This window comes from Rattus norvegicus, chromosome 7 (genome assembly GCF_021556685.1).
Source record: "Rattus norvegicus strain SHRSP/BbbUtx chromosome 7, alternate assembly SHRSP_T2T, whole genome shotgun sequence".
Taxonomy (NCBI): Eukaryota; Metazoa; Chordata; class Mammalia; order Rodentia; family Muridae; genus Rattus; species Rattus norvegicus.
In genome coordinates this window covers 99,283,074-99,302,500 of record NC_141540.1, presented here as the reverse complement: position 1 = coordinate 99,302,500, position 19,427 = coordinate 99,283,074, and the positions used below count along the sequence as shown (strand labels likewise).

The window sequence follows — 19,427 nt, the reverse complement described above, 5'->3', positions numbered from 1 at the left end:
TTTTTTCAGAGCTGGGGACCAAACCCAGGGCCTTACCACTGAGCTAAATCCCCAACCCGGGGGCAATTCCTAATATAGTTGACATAGATTGGCCCTAATGCCAGTGTCCACTTAACCTCTGTCTGAAGGCCAGTGTCAGATAACTTAGTCTGTTCTTTGTGAAACTCAGATTATCAGAAAGTGTGAGCCCAGAAGCCAACCCAGGGGTTTCCTGCTAGAGATAACAAAGCCACACTTTACCAACGCAATCTTCAATGTGCATTTGCCTCGATTCTCTAACACACAGTGAAGCCTTTCCTCATCTGTAGTCTACACCCTGTATATTAATCCTCAAAAACGGGCCTCACAAGGCTTAATAGGTATGTTCTACTACTTTTTCACATCTTACAAATAAGAAAACGGAGTCGTAGCTTAAGTCATTTAGGCTTTGTCACATAGAAGTGGAAGAGGAGGGACTCAAACCTAGGCCTGTATAAGTTGAAACCCATATGTTTAAAAATTATTTTGTGTGTATGGCTGTTTGGCCTGCACATACATCTGTATACCCTATGTGTTCAGTACCCTACCCCTCCCCTAGAGGTCAAAAGAGGGTGTCAGATGCCATGGAACTAGAGTGATAAATGGCTGAGTGTTGCCCTGTGGGTATTAGAGAAGGATCCCAGGTCTTATAAAAAAAAAAAGTAGCCAGTGCTCTTAAGTGTTGAGTCATGGCTCCAACCCTGATTAGAAATATTTATTTTACTTTGCAGCCATGCTGGAATTGAACATTCTAAGTCAGTTTCTACCACTGAGCCACATCATCCTCACCAAACACCACATTCTTTTTATTTTGGGGGGAGTGGGGAGTTGGGGATGTTTGAAACAGGTTTTCTCTATGTAGCCCTGGCTGTTCTAAAACTTACTTTATAGACCAGGCTGGCCTCCAACTCACAGATAACTGCCTGTCTTTGCCTCCTAAGTACTGGGATTAAAGATGTGCACCACTGCCTGACAAAAAACACTTTAAAAAAAATAAAAACCCTATTTCTATTTTTTATGTGGATCGGTGTTTTGCCTGCACATATGTCTGTGTGAGGGTGTCTGGTCCCTGGAATTAGAGTTATAAACAGTTGTGAGCCACCATGTGGGTGCTGGGAATTAAACCCAGATCCTCTGGAAGAGCATGCAGTGTTCTTACCTACTAAGCAGTCTCACCAGTCTCCCAAACCCACATTCTTAATCACATTTAAAAAAATAGATATTGTAGATGCTCCTCATCTCCCTTTGGCCTTCAAATTACAGGATGGGCCACCAGGGACCTCAAGCACCGGGAACCTGGCATCCGAGGTGGGCTGGAAAGGACAGAAGCCCTATAAACACTTGGCAGGTAGTAGGTGACATGACAGACAGCAACTTTTTCTCCTTTTTCTCCTTGGATAGCTCCAAGGTGTCTTCCCTGCTCAAATTTCTCCATTCAAGTTCAACCCTACTGGAAACTGCTTCTCTGGTAGGGCCCCACTTCTGTGTCACCTTTTCCTTAGAAGGATCTAATGGTGTCACCTACCAAAGAAACCTTATGCTTTCCTAACCCTTTACCTAAGGGCTGTTTTAGGAAGAGCCTGACCTAGGCCACTCTATTTGTAAAATAAAAGTAGAAAGTGCTAAATAGCCAAGAAGAGCTACATTTTTTTTGTTGTTTATATACTTTAGGTTTTGATGTATTAGCTACTTTTGTTACCATATACTTCACAGAAACAGCTTAGGAAAGATCTATCTTTCCACCATTGCAAAGAGTTTGTTACATGCTTGTTTAGTTCTCAGCCTTTGAGCAGAGCATCAGAGGGCTATTCCTATCACAGCAAAGAGCAAACAGAGAGAGAAGGATTCAGAAAATTGCCAGGGATAATATGTCTCAGAATCTACTTCTAGTGACTATCCTAAGCTAGATCCTATGTCCCAAAGCATCCAGAACCTCCAGGATCAAACCGGAATACTTAGCTACTGAACTTCACAAACCAGCATTAATTTCCTCAATATTTCATTGTGGCAACATAATTTCGAATTTCTTACCATTGTAATTTTTTTTTATTTTGCAATCCTACAATTTGTAGCCTGCCCTTTTTTTTTTTTACAAGAAAGGAAGAAGAAACATATTGAAAATATGTAATTTTTAGCGTGGAAAGGTTGGAAATGAAACTGCTTACATTTGAGTAACCGACTTTGTGAGTGTCAGAGCTCTGGCTGGGAATCAGAGACAGCATTTAACATGCAGCGAGAGGGCCCTTGGAAGACTTCTATCTTTAGAGCATATGCCGGATCAAAATGATCTAAAAGGCATAGGACTAAAATGCTTCACGGATCAAAGCCAGTGGAATATGGATACCCTGGACATGCGGACATTGTGAGCTACAAGCATGGGCTTAAAAGCCCATTGTGAGACTTGGGGGAGAAAAAAAGGGACTGTAGCAATAGATAATGTATTCATGAAATAATTTGGAAACTGGTTACGTGTGATGAATCCTAATTATTGCTATTTACTGGGGTGAGTAGAAAAAAAAATCAGAGTCCTGAAAAAAAAGACAAGTGTTTGCTTTAATTCTTTAGGAAGAAAAATAAGTTACCCTCAATCTTATGTTCTATAATTAATTATTTCACTCAGTTTACATGCTTTATATTTAGCACCATAGCATATATGTCTTCTCTGTTTCTTCCTTAAAATTTTTCAGTCTCTCTACCTCGCTAGGAAAAATGTAAATTACCACTCTCCTGTGAATTCTCTGGTTTCTTCTGAACCTTCATCTCACAGCTGTGGTATGAAATATAATTACTAAAATGATACTCTATTCAAAAAGACACTTTCCTACATTCTTAGACCAAATAGCCTTGCAGGAAAAGAAAGAGAGACAACTTCACACTGTCTTTCATTTAAAAATAGCCAATCTGAAAACATACTGAAATGTTAATGGTGGCAGAGAAAGATGAAACACAAACACTCTTTTCTGTTTTAAAGCTTCTGCAATGATTATCTGGTTTTCTTTTTTTTTCTTTTTTTTTTTTTTTTTTTTTGGTTCTTTTTTTCGGAGCTGGGGACCGAACCCAGGGCCTTGCGCTTCCTAGGTAAGCGCTCTACCACTGAGCTAAATCCCCAGCCCCGATTATCTGGTTTTCTTAATAAAATATAAAAATTTTAAGTTACTTTTAGTGATTTTAGCAGTTATAAGGTTTGGATTATCTAAACGATGACAAAATAATCAGAAAATAATTTTTAAGATGTATGTATTTCATGTATGTGAGCACACTGAAACTGTCTTCAGACACACCAGAAGAGGGCATCAGATCCTATTATAGATGATTGTGAGCCACCATGTGGTTGCTGGGAATTGAACTCAGGAGGAGCAGCCAGTGCTCTTAACCTCTGAGCCATCCCTCCAGCCCCAGAAAGTAACTCTTTCATAGCTAAGCTGAAAAGTTATGTATTTCTTATATTTCATGCTATCCTTTAACTGTCTTTGGGTAAGAAAATTTCAAGAAGGTTATTAAAGCCTGGTGTGGTAGTGCACGTTAGTAATCCCAACATTCAGGAAGCTAAGGCTGGAGAATTGTGAGATTAAGGTCAATCAAGATACATAGGGAGGTTGGGGATTTAGCTCAGTGGTAGAGCGCTTGCCTAGGAAGTGCAGGGCCCTGGGTTCGGTCCCCAGCTCCGGAAAAAAAAAAAAAAAAAAAAAAAACCAAAAAAAAAAAAAAAAAGATACATAGGGAGCCCCTGTCTCAAAAACAAAACAAACAAACAAAGAGTTTAATTATTTGGTATGTGTGAAATATAAACATAGTTTTTGTTTTTAATTTTTTAGTTTGTATGTATGATTGTGTGAATGTGTAGGGATTTATTTAAAAAAAAAATTGAAACCAGGTAATCCAACAACGTCTGACTGAACGGAAACTCCAAGAATCTAGTAGTTGCTCAATCCTAGCAAGTCTTCAGTAGATGCTGGAATACGAAAGCAAGCTCAAATGCCAGTGAAGGAATGATGTGCTTACAGGGGTGGGCAGGCAGGCAAAGAACAAAGCTCTCTTCTTTCTATGTCCTTATATAGGCTTCAGGCAGAAGGTGTGACCCAGATTAAAGGTGTGTCTTCTTGTTTCCAGTTCCAGACTGAAGGCATTTGTCATCCTATCTCAAAATTCCAGATTAGAAGTGGGGCTACCTCTTCAAATTGAGCAAAAGTCCCTCACGGGCGTGTCTTCAATTATTGGATTTTAGTTAATTCCAGATGTAGTCAAATTGAGAACAGAAACAGCCACCAAACCGCCATGGGATTTGTAAGATTGTAAATCAAATCGTATCCAAATCGAAGTTTAAACAAACATCCATCTAAATATCTGATTGTCCTGCAATCACTAGAGTTTCCGTTACCTTTGCCTTGTCTTTCAGGGACTAAGACTGTTAACTCGGCTGTGGGTTGGAAAGGAAACGCAAGTTTCATTCTTGTTGGACACAGTATCCCAAAGCCAGATAGCAGATAGAGACATTTAGTCTTCATCCAGATGCCCTTCTGGTCCCCACATGTATAACTACTTTTCTGTTGCTGTGATAAAATACCATATCCAAGGCAATTTACAGAAGGATGTCTTTATTTGGCCTATGGTTCCAAAGCGATTAGGATTCCATCATGATTATAGGGGAGCTGGTAGCAAGTGGCGTGAATGGCAGCTGGAGCAGAAGTTCAGGACTCACACCTTGAACCAAAAATGCCAAGCAGAGAGCTCAAACTGGTGGTAGGCAAGGCTTTGACATACTCCTTCCAGCCAGGCCTAAACCTGCCCAAACAGTGCCGACCCAATGGAGATTAAGTAATCAAACGCTGGAGATTGTGGAGGACATTCGTCATCCACATCACCACACTACCTTTTTGGTGTATGGGCAAAAGGAAGCAGCAGTCTGGATGCCTGAGCTATACTTGGAAGGGGGCTGAACTGGAGTCTCCTCTGCTCTAAGAGCTGTTGACGGGTGAGAAATAGATGATACAGTAGGCTTGTGGGTTCAAGGCTTGTTACAGACGTGCAGTTCAAACTCACGGACGTAATGTACTCACATTACGTTTGTTTAAATCCATCTGTAGAAACTATAGGTGTATGTGAATTTTGTGTTTAAAAGTTGTCAAAAATTGGGGCTGGGGATTTAGCTCAGTGGTAGAGCGCTTACCTAGGAAGCGCAAGGCCCTGGGTTCGGTCCCTAGCTCCGAAAAAAAAGAACCAAAAAAAAAAAAAAAAAGTTGTCAAAAATTGATGTGTCAAGCTGGGTGGTGGCGGCGCACATCTTTGGTCTCAGCACTTGGGAGGCAGAGGCAGGTAGATCTGCATGAGTTCAAGGCCAAGCCTGGTCTATAGAATGAGTTCCAGGACAGTCAGGGCTACACAGTGAAACTCTGTGTTAAAAAACAAGAAACAAAATCAACCAACCAACCAAACAAACAAACAAAAAAATCAACTCAAATTAGATTGTAAGTACAAATTCAAACCATAAAATCATAAAAATTCCTAGATAATAAATTGGAGGAACTCTAGATAACATTGGGTTTTTTTTTTTTCCCTAATGACCTTAAAGATGTACTGGAAACATACGGGTTCTCTCATTAGAATCTGGAATTTGGAAACATGCTATTTAGTGTGGCTCTCTGTTCATAGTTGACAAATAGTATGTCCCAACTCCTAATCCTACTTTTTGCTTCCTAGAAATTTTATGGTTCAGTCCCATGGGCTGTGTCAGTCACATCTCTAGCCGCTCTGACCAAATACCCAAGACAATGTAAAAGAAGAAGGAAGACTGTTTTGGCTCGGCCCATGTGCAGCATCTCTGTGTATTATGTGGGAGGAGTAAGGAAATTGCAGTTGATGAAGCTGTTTACCTTATGACAGCTAAGAGCCAGGGAGAGACAGCAGTCAGACAGATCCTTTGAAGACATGCCCTAGTGACTGGACTCCTCCTTCTGATAGCCCATTCGGCTATGCATTTCTCAATGGATTAATCCATCAGTGAACTTAATGTTGCTTTGATCCAGTTGCCTCTTGATAGTGTCGCCAACTAGGGACCAAGCTTTTTAGGGAAGGGAGCCATCATAAACACATCACAACACTGGGCCATGTTCTAGACCAATGGTTCTCACCTTTCCTAATGGTGCAACTCTTTAAAATGGTTCCTCAGGGTGCGGTGACTCCAAACCATAAAATTATTTTGTTGCTACTTCATAGCTATAATTTTGCTGCTGCTATGAATCACAATGTAAACATCTGATATTCGACCCTTGTGGAGGAATCTTTTGACCTCCCCCAAAGGGATCACGACTCACAGGTTAAGAAACACTGTTCTAACAGTTTTGTTTTGCACGTGCAAATGGAGGTCAGAGTTCAAGATTGAGTGTCTCCCATTACACTCTACATTGTTTGTGAGACAGAGTCATTCACTGAGTCCAGAGTTGTCTGACTGGCTAGACCTGCAGGTCTGGGAACCAGTCTTATGTCCTGTGCCTCCTACCCCACCAAGTGCTAGAGATACCGATGTGTGTGACAACACACCATGCTTTTATTTGGTGACATCACACCATGCTTTTGTGTGTCCTCATGATTGCTCAGCAAGGATTTCAGCAAGATGGCTGAGCTATCTTCCCAGCCATTTAGAGGAATCATTTGTTTGTTTCTTTGTTTGTTTGAGACAGGGTTTTTCTGTGTAGCTCTGGCTGTCCTGGAACTTGCTTGGTAGACCAGGCTAGCCTTGAACTCAGTGGTCCATTGGTCTGTGCCACCCAAGTGCTGGCATTAAAGGCTCGGAGATGAGTCTTAAAGGGAATTAGAGGAGGTGAGATTAGAGTAGGCATGCAGAGAGTTGGCCCCTGAATTGAGCTAGCTCACATGGATGTTCCTCTCTCAAGCCTAAGGACCATCAACTGGAAGGAAATCAAGAGCAAGGGCATCAGGGTCAGCATCCTTCCCCAAGGGAAGACACACACCTCCTTTTCTCTTGTCCTGGCAGATCCCCAAGACTGTCAAGCGGAGAGGCCTCAGAGGACATTGGCATCAGCATAGCTGATGTTTTCTGAGAAGTTAGGGTAAGCCAGGCCCCTAGCACAAACTACGAACCCTTCAAGACAGGATAGATACATCAGTTGTGCCATTGTCTTACTCTTAGTCGTGGATAAAAATGAACAGGCAAGTGAAGAAGTCTGACTTGGTGGCAGAGTGTGGTCCATTTGATGATAGAATGGAAAGAAGAAGAGCCTCATTCTGGCAGTGTGGCTATGCAGCTGATCTCACAGAGCTGGAATCCAGGGTGCTCTGTGACTGGTGATGGCTGTTATAGTGTGGCTTAAGTGATGTTCAAGAGACTCTGAATCCTGCTTCTTACCTATTTGGGCCCCTATGGCTGCATGGGAATGAGACTGGGTTATACTACTAGAAGAGCAGGTATGTGGTTAGCCATACCTGTGGCGAACTACTGGTATAACTGGGGTTATTCCAGATGTAGCTTCAAGTCACCAAGACCACCTACCTGCGAACTACAGACACACGAGCAAGTCCGACAGATCACTCAAACGCCAGTGCAAGGAAGTTGTCCTTCAGACTACCGAGTTAAGGAACTTTGTGGTATTTTCTGTGCGTGCTGGAACCGAACTCAGCGTCTTCTTCATTCTAGACAAGCACTCCACCCCCAAGCCATCTCCCTCATCCCGTGCTTGGTCTTTTCAGCTCTTTGCTTTGGTCAGTTTGGTATGCAACAACTCTTGGATGTAGTTAGCAAATGGCAGAGGGTATAGGGACTTGTACAGTAACCATTTTGACTTCAATGCCCATGAATTTCTTGAGATCCTGTGCATACGACCCTTGAGCAATGCAGCACTGCCCTCTTAGGAGCAGTGTACACAGCATTAGGTTGTAGGACTGGTCAGGATAGGTTTAAATCCCTGCTTGTTTACTTTCCGGCATGTTAGTATCTCCAGACACCAGCTTCCTCATATGCTGGCTGCAAATGGCACCATCTACCTCACAGACATCAGGAGCTTAAAGTGAGATAACACATCAAAAGCATCCAGAGTTTGTCAAGCTGTGAGACTTCAAGCCTATAACTGAAAGGTTTTAGTAACAAGCTGGATTTCCTTTCCAATGCTGACTTCCATGTCTCTTGACAGTTTTAAGAATGGATTTTTCTACTCAGAGACAATGACTTTTTGAATTGCGTATTCTTCAGATAGTTCTACAAGAACACAGTAAGTGGGGCTGGAGAGATGGCTCAGCAGTTAAGAGCACTGACTGCGGGGTTGGGGATTTAGCTCAGTGGTAGAGCGCTTGCCTAGGAAGCGCAAGGCCCTGGGTTCCGTCCCAGCTCTGAAAAAAAGAACCAAAAAAAAAAAAAAAAAAAAAAAGAGCACTGACTGCTCTTCCAGAGGTCCTGAGTTCAATCCCAGCAACCACATGGTGGCTCACAACCATCTGTAAAGATGGGCACCTCATGCCCTCTTCTGATGTGTTTAAAGACAGTGACAGTGTACTCACATACATGAAATAAATAAATCTTAAAAAAAAAGAAGGGGGTTGGGGATTTAGCTCAGTGGTAGAGCGCTTGCCTAGGAAGCGCAAGGCCCTGGGTTCGGTCCCCAGCTCCGAAAAAAAGAACCAAAAAAAAAAAAAAAAAAAAAAGAAGAAGAATACAGTAAGCACAGTAAGTGTTCCATCAATCATGGGCATTTAGACCCATCATCATCATCATCATCATCATCATCAATTACTTTATGTGTATGAGTGGTTTTGCCTGCATGATATCTGTATGCCATGTGTCTTCCTGGTGCCTGTGGAGGCCACAAGAAGGCATCAGATCCCCAGGATCTGGAGTCACAAATGGTTTTAAGCCACCACATGGGCGCTGAGAATGAAGCCCAGATCTGGAAGAGCGGCGAGTGCTCTTAACCACTGAGCTATCCTATTGCTTTAGCCCCTAGGCTAATATTTATTAACACAAAGCCTTAAGTCCAATTATATAAAGGTTACCACAGCTGCATGTCCAAAACAGATTCACAGCTGCATCTGAGGTCCACTAAGTTTGCATTTCCTACCAGGAGTGGGATGGGCCTGATTACCTATTTTTAAGCAATCCTAGTAATATTCATGCATGCTAAAGTTTAAGACTGTGAGACAGCGAATCATTGTATTTTCTAGCTTATGCTTTCCTAATTGTGTGCTTCCTAAAGGTTATCTGTGTCCTAAGCTTTGAATATTTTCTTTTAAAGATAGAGTCCAGGCTGGCCCTTCCCCTGGAGACCAGGCTAGAATCACAGACATAAGCTACCATGGCCCAACTCTAAACTTTTAGATTAAAAAAAAAAAAAAAAAAAACAACTGTAGGAAGACAGGAGGAAAGCTTAACTCTTGGCCTTACATTAACAGTTGGCCTCCAGAAGGTCTCTCATTGTTCACGATCGTGCTAGAGACCTGGGATGGGGAGAGATCCCAAAGGGTCTATGGAGATGACTCTAACTGAAACTCCTAGAAGCTGGAAGAGATAGGGATCCTTGAAGTGACTACTTCCTGTGGTCCAGGCAGTACTCCCAGTGAAAGGATAAGGACAGTAATCAACCATAAAACCTTTGACCCAAAATTTGACCTGACTACAAGATAAAGCAGAGGCTGAGGGAATGGCTAACCAATGACTACCCCAAATTGAGACCCATCTAATGGGCAAGAACCAATCCCTGGCACAAGTAATAATACTTCGTGATGCTTGCAGACAGGAACCTAGCGTAACCCCTGAAAGGCTCCACCCAGCAGCCTGTGGAAAGAGATGCGGAGACTCACACCCAAATATTAGCTGGAGCTCGGGGAGTCTCACAGAAGTGTTAGAAGAATTGAGGACAGGGACTCCACAGAACAACAGATTAAATCAACCTGGACCCTTGGGGGCCCCCAGAGACTGAGCCACCACCCAAAGGGCAAGCACAGGTTGAACCTAGGCCCCCTGCACATATATAGCAGATGAGCAATTTGGCCTTCATGTGGGTCCCACAACAACTGGAGCAGGGGATGTCCCTGAGCCTGTTGCCTCCTGCCTGTGGATCCTGCTACTCTAAATGGACCACTTTGTCTGGCCTCAGTGGAAGAGGATACACCACGGGTTGGGGGGTGGGAGAGCGGGGTTGAGGGGGTGATACCCAGAATGGTGCTTCTCCTTCTCAAAAGAGAAGGGGGAGGTGGAATAGGGGGAGGATTTGCATGAGGGGAGGAGAGGAAGGGCTGATATTGGGTTGTAAACTAAGTGAATAAAAAATTTAAAAATTATCAGTTGGCTATGAAAGGAGATTTAATACCATATCAAGTGGTGTGGAGTGCAGTTTCTTTCTTCTTTTTCTTGCTGTCATGTGTATTATTATGATGCTTTTTTATTTTTTAAGATTTATTTGTTTTATGTATATGTGAGTACACTTTAGCTGTCCTCAGACACACCAGAAGAGGGCATCAGATCCCATTACAGATGTTTGTGAGTCACCACGTGGTTGCTGGGAATTAAACTCAGGATCTCTGGGAGAGCAGTCTGTGCTCTAAACCACTAAGCCATCTCTCCAGCTTTTTCAAAAGTCGCTCTTTTTGAAGCCAGGGGTAGTAATATACACATTTAATTCCAGCACTCAGGAGACAGAAGCAGCTGGGTCTCTGTGAGTTCGAGGCCAGCCTGGTTTACAAAGTGAGTTCCAGGATAACTGAGCTACACAGTGAGACCCTGTCTCAAAAAAAAGTATTCTTTTTCACACACACACACACAAACACACACACACACACAGACACACACAGACACACACAGACACACACACACACACAAACACACACACACACACAGACACACACAGACACACACAGACACACACACACACACACACACACACACACACACACACACACACTGCTGTTTTGTTTTCCAGGCCTGTGTAGTGTTGACATATGCACTAAATTTTTTTTGTAGAAATGAATTTACACCCTAATAGGTGTACAAACCAGGTGGCACCACGATTCAGTTATAAAGCCTAACAATGTATTAGTCAGATTTTCCTGTCCCGTGTTCCCAGCTATGCTTCTGTGCTAGAGAAAGGAGGGGGAGGAGGAAGGGTGAGGACATTTCTACAACCATCAGGAGCATGGCGCTCATTTCTACAGCCTTAGCATACGTTTACTATTTACATCAACGATCAGTTGGAGGAGCGTTTGTGGGAACAACACTTAGAGTGACCATCTTCCGTCGTCATTGACCTTCTGAACTAGCCAACAGAGAATTGCAGGGCCTTTCCATTAGGGCAAAATTCTCAAGTTCCCCCAACTATAGTCAAATGTTTAAAGTGTCATAGTTTGATGTCATTTTGGTCTATTTTATGGTATCTTGTTTTAAAAACTGCCCCCCACACACACATACATAAAGGGTAGAAAGAAGAAAAAGAACAACAGAGGGACGTGTCTACAAACAGAGCTGCTAGAAGTCTGTTCCTCAGACCAGGCTGGCGTTTACTAACCACTTTTTATTCCAAGCGCTTCATTTCCTACCAACACTCTTTTCAGTGTTCCAAAGGTGGGATGGGCTCTGAAGAGCAAAAGTGCTGTGCTTTTTAGAAGCCTACTGAACGACTTCTCATCTCTAACAGCACTGAAGTTTTGTTGTGCTCGTCTGTGGATGACAAGCCGCCAAGCTCGTGCATAAAAACTCCAGGCTTCTCCCTGTGCCAATCCATGGTTAAAACTTACTTCTGGAGCAGCGCAGCTGTTAAAATCAGTCATATTTACGATTTTTATAAATGAGTTTATTTTAATAGAAACAAGTTGCCCTGCAAGCATGGTCTCTAAACAGATTTATGTGGGCTGGCAAATCTGCTATGGGAAACATATATGCATATTGCTTAAGTCTGCAACGTTTTGATCTCTCTCTCTCTCTCTCTCTCTCTCTCTCTCTCTCTTTTTCAAGTGCTGGTAACAGTCTTGCTTTGTGCAAGGATGCCAGATAATTGGCAGCACTTCAGCCAGGGATACTGTTCCCAGCACTGTGCTATTGAAATTGTTTTCCTGGACAGAAATGCCCTGTGGGAGTAACCTTAAATTGGGAGGCTTCTGGGTTGTTGGCTTTGGGGAGTGGCTGCTTTAGAGCAGGGCATAAGACTACAAACTGGTGCTCAAAAGGAGGAATAAGAAAGAAACACACAGGGGTTGGGGATTTAGCTCAGTGGTAGAGCGCTTGCCTAGGAAGCGCAAGGCCCTGGGTTCGGTCCCCAGCTCCGAAAAAAAAAAAAACCAAAAAAAAAAGAAAAGAAACACACACACACACACACACACACACACAGAGAGAGAGAGAGAGAGAGAGAGAGAGAGAGAGAGAGAGAGAGAGCGCACTGGGGAAGAGAAGCGAAACCTATGTCCCCCAGTACTTCTGTTTGTGCTTTCAATTTTCACTTTGATGTATTTTATGAGCATGTTTTTGCCTAACATCTAGCCTGTAAGATCCTGGAAGACAGAACACAGCCTTCCAGTTCCATGGCTTCCACATCTATGATTCAACCAACTGTGGATCAAAATGTTCAGAAAAAAAAAATCATGCATCTATGCTGAACGAGTCAACTTTTTCTTGTCTCCGTATGCTGAGTAGTTACGTACAGCAGCTCTTTGCCTGGCATCTACACCGTCCTGGTAGAGATGATGTAAACTCCATGGGGGCATTGCACAGATTAGATGCAAATTCCACACCAGTCAGTTTATTTAAGGGACGTGAATAATGCTCCATTTGGGTATTGTGGAGGGTTCCAGAACAATCCCTTTTAGATACCAATGGATGACAGGATGACCTTACTCAGTTTTATATCTCCTTTGGTGTCTGGCATGTGTGGTTCTCAAAAAGCAAATGGTCGAATGCATGAACCAAAGGTTGAATATCTGAATTTGAAATATTTTCTTTGTTTATAGTTAAATTCTAAACTGGGATTCTCAGTGGACCTGGAACTGTCTCTGGGTGAGCATAAACTGGTGTGTGTGTGTGTGTGTGCAACTTTTTGTCTTGTATTTTTCTTTTTCTTGTGAGGGACACGAGTATTTAAATACATCGTGGAGAAAGCATTGTTTTAGTTTTACTGATATTAGTATCGCATTACAAACTACTTTCTATTTTTTGTTCTTATTAAAAATTACGGGGTTGGGGATTTAGCTCAGCGGTAGAGCGCTTGCCTATCGAGCGCAAAGCCCTGGGTTCGATCCCCAGCTCCGAAAAAAAAAATTACACTGATTTCTTGACTTATTTGTACAAGTAGTTTACATTCTGAATTTAGTTTCAAGAAGCTAGAGTGCTGTTAATTTTTGTCTTAAGAACGGGCTGAGAGTGGGACAGGGTTGAGTACCTCTGCTGGTGAGATCATCATTAAGACTCAGCATACACAAGTTTTAGAATTTTAGGATGCAACTAAATATTGTGCGCATTGATTTCAGCAGCCAAGTCTTCCCTTCAAGCAAATGTAGAGTGCAGATTTTCGGACTGGTGTGGCTTGGTGGAGCTCGGTCACAAACACAAAGGGTCCGTGACTGGGATGGGGGTGGGGACTAAACATCCAGGCGCCAAAGAATTCTCTTACGTCCGGAGCCGTGAATACACAGAACACTATGAGTGGCTTCCTTTTGCCTTCGTGTGTATATTCATTGTAACAATGATGAGAGGGCGGAAAGACAGGTAGGGAAGATGATGAGATCCTCAGATGGCCGCGAAGGGGCTGGTGCCCACTGAGAGCTCAGTTTCAGTCAGTGTGGCTCGCAGTGGGAAGAGGGACTGCGGCAGCAGGCAGAGGCGGAAGGCTCCAAGTGGGGCCACACTCAACTTTTCCCGTCCAAAGCTGTAACTACGGGTCCCGCTGGACTCGGGCTAGAAGAGGCGGAGCTGCAGCTGACAGGAGCGCGGGACTGTTGACAGCGGGTGGGGGCGCGGCTGGAATCCAGAGGGCGCTCCCAAGGAGGAGCTGAGAGTGACAGTGGGAGTGGCTTAGGGAGGGGCGGGACCTTAGGAGTCGGGCTCCAAGACAGAAGGGGTGGCGGAAGACCAAGGCAGTTTCCACGGGAGACAGCGACCTCGGTCGCGGGAGGCGGAGTCCAACTTCTGACGACCGCTGGCCGAGCAATCGCCTGAGGGAGGTGGAGCCTCGCAAGGCCGGAAGGAGGAGCCTCTCATGATAGGGCGTGGCTTCTCGTGACAGAGGCGTGGCTCCCTCCTGACAGGGGGCGTGACTCTTCCTGACAGAGGGCGGGGCGGCGCACACCTCCCGCAGCGCAGGGTTCTAGAGGAGCGGCCTGGGTCGCATCCCAGAGGAGCGGCGAAGTCCTCGAGTGGGGCGCCCATCTCGCTCCGCCTCGGTTGGCTCCTCCTCGCAGCCCTTGTAGGCTTAGGGACCGGGAGTCTCTCTCGCACCCTAGCCTGGCGTCTTGGAGCTCCTGCCGGGCTGCAGAGCTCCGTGGGCCCCCCGCGCGAGGGCCCTCCGAGTGGTTCCGGGGTTAGGGTTCACAGGTCAGAGTTGACTCCCTGAAAAGTGCAGTCGCTCTGAAATGCAAGATGGCGGCGGCGAGGCGCTGAGGCGAGGCGGCCCCTGCAGGTAGCTGCGCGAGCCGGCTGGGTATTGGGCCTCGCGGTTGCGGGGCTGCGGGTGGAACCCGAGCTAGAGCTCGTGGCGAGTGGGGAAGTCTAGAGGCGCGGGCCCTGGCGCGGCACGGGACGGGCAGCAGCGGGGCAGAGACACCCCCACCCCCTGACCCAGCCCACGGCGCTGGGGCACGCAGCATCCGACCCCGAGGGACCGGGCCTGCCCCGCGGCGGGGCGGACAGAGTCTCAGCTCCCGGGTTCTCTCGAGGGTGTGAAAGCGAGGACGGAGCTCTGGGCGGGGGGGCTTGGAGGGAAAGCCCCAGTGCCTTGGTTGGGAGAGCACTGAGTAACTTGGGGGTGTTGAGGGGATGGGGTCTCCCTGAGGGGAGGACGTCTCTGGGCCAGCAGACCTTAACTACCGGGCGGGTCCTGGGGGAGATCTCCAGCGTTGGGCCTCCGGAGGCGTGGGGCCACCTCGTGGGGACGCGGCGCAGCCCCTCTGAAGAGTCAGCAAAGGATCTCCTGCTGGACTGTAGTCGCTGGCTTTGGGGTCAAAGCAATGGGAACATCAACAGGGAAGACTCAGAGTTGCATCTCTAAGAAGTATAATGCGAAGTATATTTTGAGGAAGACCAGGATTTTAGGGGAGAAGTTAATTAAAGAAGGTGGAAACACACTTATCTCTTTCTGCAGAGGTACAGGAGCGTGAGTGCAGAGACTTGGGAGAGCGATGGACCAGAGCAATCTCCAAGCCTTGGGGCTTCAAGGGAATTGGCTAGGAAGAGGAAATAAAAAGGACTGGGGTCTGATGGCAGGGAAGCCGAGCCCTGACAGAAGCGCTTTCCTTGTGTATTTACACTGAAGTTCCAAGAGAGGGACTTAGAATTCTTTGTTTCGGTGCTCCAAAGGTACCAGTAAGAAACAAACCAAACCGAAGAATAAGATTCTGTTTGCTCTCCTTAGCTTAGGGATTAAGGTTCTGGGAAAAGCAATTGGAAACTGAATGTGGAGAAGAAGCGTAGATAAGGTAGGAATTGCTTACAGTACTTTTTTGTCATCAACCCTTCTCTAAAAGACAAAACCAAAACAAACCGAGAAGAGATAATATTTAGGAGGAAATTATAAGAGAGGCCGATTGAGAATTTGTGACGTATTTAGGGTGGGATTCCATGTAACTCGAAGAAGCAGTTCTCTTTGAGGTTAATATGATGCCAAATGAAAATCCGGAGGAACCACTCCTCCCCCAGGAAAAGCCTGTGTTGCGGGGTACACGAGTACACCTTTTTCTTTGTGGTGCTGCTGGTCATTGTATTTCAGAAGTCTTTGTCCTAACACTTTAATTTGTATGCAGTGGTAATTACCTGTTTCTTTTTAAACTGCCCTGAAAAGGTCATTATTTCATACTGGTAATGGGGATTAGTAAAAGTTTGTCCTAACAAGGCTACTGGCACTAGATTATTTCTAAAGAAGCAATTCTGATTCCAGATTCTAAGTGAAGGAAAAGCTGAGTGCTGTCAAGGACGGTAGTTTGGTAACAAGGCATATGAAGAAAAGGACAGTCATGAATATTTTCTTTACTTAGTTTCTCCATCCTCCAAGCATTTTAAAAGTATACAGACTAATTTTGTAAATTAGTAAATTTAGCAAAGTAAAATGCATAATCTTAGATTTTGTTTTGAATTGGCATTTCAAAACATAGTCTAGGCTGTCCTTGAAGTCATGGCAATCCTCTTGCCTCTTCCTTGTCAGTGCTGGGCTTACAAGCATGTACCACCATCTCAATCTTAGATACTAATTTTTTTACATTTATTATTTATTTGTGTTTATATGCAGTTATGTGCACATCCTACTGTATGCATGTGGAAGTTAGAGGATAACTTTCAGGAGTTGCTTCTCCACCCACTATGTAGGTTCTGGATATCAGACTCAGGTTGTCAGGCTTGGTGGTAAATGCTTTTACCGACCAAGTCACCTTACTGGCCCTTAGGCATTTTTTAAAATATAGAATTTACAGTATTTTATCAATGAATTTTTTTTGTAGAACTATCTCTTGATATATTTTATTTGACAGCTTAGATTAAAATGAGAGAGAGAGAGAGAGAAAAAACAAGAAAGAACCCTAATGACTTCAGTAACATATGGTCTGAGCCATTCTTATATTCTCAAAAGAGCTTAATGTTTTTGGTAGAAATGTTTTAAAGATACAGGTCGAGTATAACAAGCTTGTGGCTCAGCATTTGGAAGACTTCTTTGAATATGTGCTGTTCCTTGCTTTCCCCACAGTGCATACAGCTCTAGTGTTATACTCAGATCTGAACACATTAGTCTGGCACACCAGAGAGGCATCCATAGATGCCAGATGCTTTGAAAATATGCTAAGGCTGAAAACATAAATGTGTCTGTGTGGAGGATGCTCATCGGTAGCTTCATCTCCTGCAAGCCAAGCTTGCTAGGCTTGAGTGTAGGACATGAAAGATGTCACCATGGTTTCACCTTTCATTTTTTTTTCTTTTTAGGGAGAAAAATGTTTATTTATGAATTTCACTTTTCAAAATCAGATCATAATTTTATGAACTCGTCCTTTAGGATGGATACTCAATGTTTGATTTGGATGGACTTCTATCTGCTCTGAACTTAACTGAGAAAACACAAATTAGCTCTTTTGCTTATAAAAATTAAAAACTAAATTTGCCATTTGTTCTAATCACACAAGACTTTTTTGCATAAATGAGGGGTTGTATATAATCAGGGGTTACTTAGGATTGATACTTTATCAGCCTTTCATGATTCTTGTTGCTGAAAAGGAGCAGAGCTTTGCTATTTTACTAATGTAGTCAATAGCATACACTTGGAGGCTTGTTTCGAAGATTTTCTTGTTTAATTCACACTCATGGAAAAGTGATATGATGAAATATTTTCTCTTTATTGTCATGCACTCTTTTTTTTAAAGTTTGTTTATTTATGAGTGATCTACTACATGTACACCTGCATGACAGAAGAGGGTATCAGATCTCTTTATAGATAGTCATGAGCCACCATGTGGGTGCTGGGAATTGAACCCAGGTCCTCTCCTCTGGAAGGACAGCCAGTGACCTTAAGGACTGAGCTTCTCTTCAGATCTAGGTTATATTCTTAAAAGATATTCAGCCTGGCAGTGGCAACACATGCATTTAGTCCCAGCTTTTGGGAGACAGTGACAGGTGAATCTCTGAGTTTTAAGGCCAGCCTGGTTCAACAGAATGCGTCCAGAATGGCCAGGACTAATCTTGTTATTTTAGATCATCAATGTTCTTCAATGTATGTGCCATGAAGACACAGAGAGAGAGAGAGAGAGAGAGAGAGAGAGAGAGAGAGAGAGAGACACACACACACACACACACACACACACACACACACACACAAAGATGTTTAACTGATATGTACCTTTGGCCTAAACAAGTACAATGATACATCAAATATATGTATGTGTATATATATATTGGCAACTTCAGAATGACATTTATTCAAGGAGGTCAGCTGAATAAATGTTTGTTTCTGTGTGTTTTTAAGACCTAGCCTAGCTATGTAGCCCAGACTGGCCTGGGACTTTCAGTCTTCCTGACTCTGTCACCTGAGTACTAGAATTACAAACAAATGGCTAACTTTGAATACTTTTTTTTTTTTTTTTGGAAAGGGTCTCATGTAGCCCAGGCTGGCTCAAACTCCTTATGTAGCCAAGGAAGTCATTGAACTGCTCTTCCTAGCACCTCCTGCTAAAGATTGTAGGATTACAGCTGGGCACTAAGGCCCAGTTTATGTTGTGCTGGGAATTGAGCCCCCAAGACTTTGCATTCTATGTGAGCACTCTACTAACAATAGCCCTGGATACAGTATGTTTACAGAATTTTCATTTTCAGTTTTTAAATTTAGAATTAAAAATTCATATCAGAGCTTATTTTAAAAAATACAGCAGTAATAGTAGCTATAAATATGTATTTGTTATTTAAAATAAAAGCTGTCAGGGCAGTGAGATGGCTCAATGGGTAAATTCTTGCTGCTAAGCCTGACCACCTTAATTTGATTCGCAGAACCCACATGGTCTAAAGAAGGGGAATGGACTCCCAAAAGTTGTCGTCTGCACCATGGCATGTGCCATCCTTCCAAATATATAAATAAATAGTAAAATAACAGCTGTCACTAATTTTAGGTGATGAATATTTCTTGGATGATTTGAATCCCCTTTTCTCTTTCTAAATTTGCATTTCTCCTTTTTGGTTGTCATGAAAGGACATAGGAAGCTTTGATATTTATGGATATTTACTTATAATTATACCTTCCTATTATCCTAAATCTTCACTTTCATCTACAACTCTTTTTTTGGGGGGGTGTGTGTGAAAAAGAAGGTTGTTAAAACGTAACTGGGCATGGCCTGTAGATGCATTTAGGAGGGTAAAGGTTAACAAGAACAATTTTTCCTCATTGCTGTAAGATTATTTGTGTCAAAGATTTGTTAATTCCATGAAATTCCCTTTACAATGTGTCATATAGTAATGATTCATTTTTAAGGTAACTCAGAGTATGTATGTGTATAGGGCTTGAATTGTATTATTTGTCTACTGTTAAAGCCAACTTATATTGATATATCAGGATTATAAACAGGGAATACAATGCACAGGTTGACTGTTACCCAGATCTTAAAAATATTTTATAATCTATTAGCACTGATCAAATTTTAAACAAAGACTTCCTTTGTTATATAATGTGACGGTAATATAAGTGAAATCCAGACAAAATTCATTATGTTCTTACTCAGTACCAGAAAGTAGCCTAAGAGCCAAT

General features: G+C 43.4%; 1 protein-coding gene across 5 annotated transcripts in view; it reads left to right on the top strand.

The window, feature by feature from the left end:
* The first annotated feature begins 14,560 nt into the window (after positions 1 to 14,560).
* The window catches only part of Zhx1 (zinc fingers and homeoboxes 1), a 28,105-nt gene continuing 23,238 nt past the window's right edge, over positions 14,561 to 19,427 (top strand). For 4 of the 5 annotated variants that reach the window (XR_015623773.1, XM_087555653.1, XM_087555652.1 and 1 more), the window contains exon 1: positions 14,561 to 14,621. The gene's annotated coding sequence lies outside the window, so the exon portion shown is untranslated. The remainder of the gene's footprint in view (positions 14,622 to 19,427) is intronic. The other variant, NM_133620.2, reaches the window with a different exon arrangement.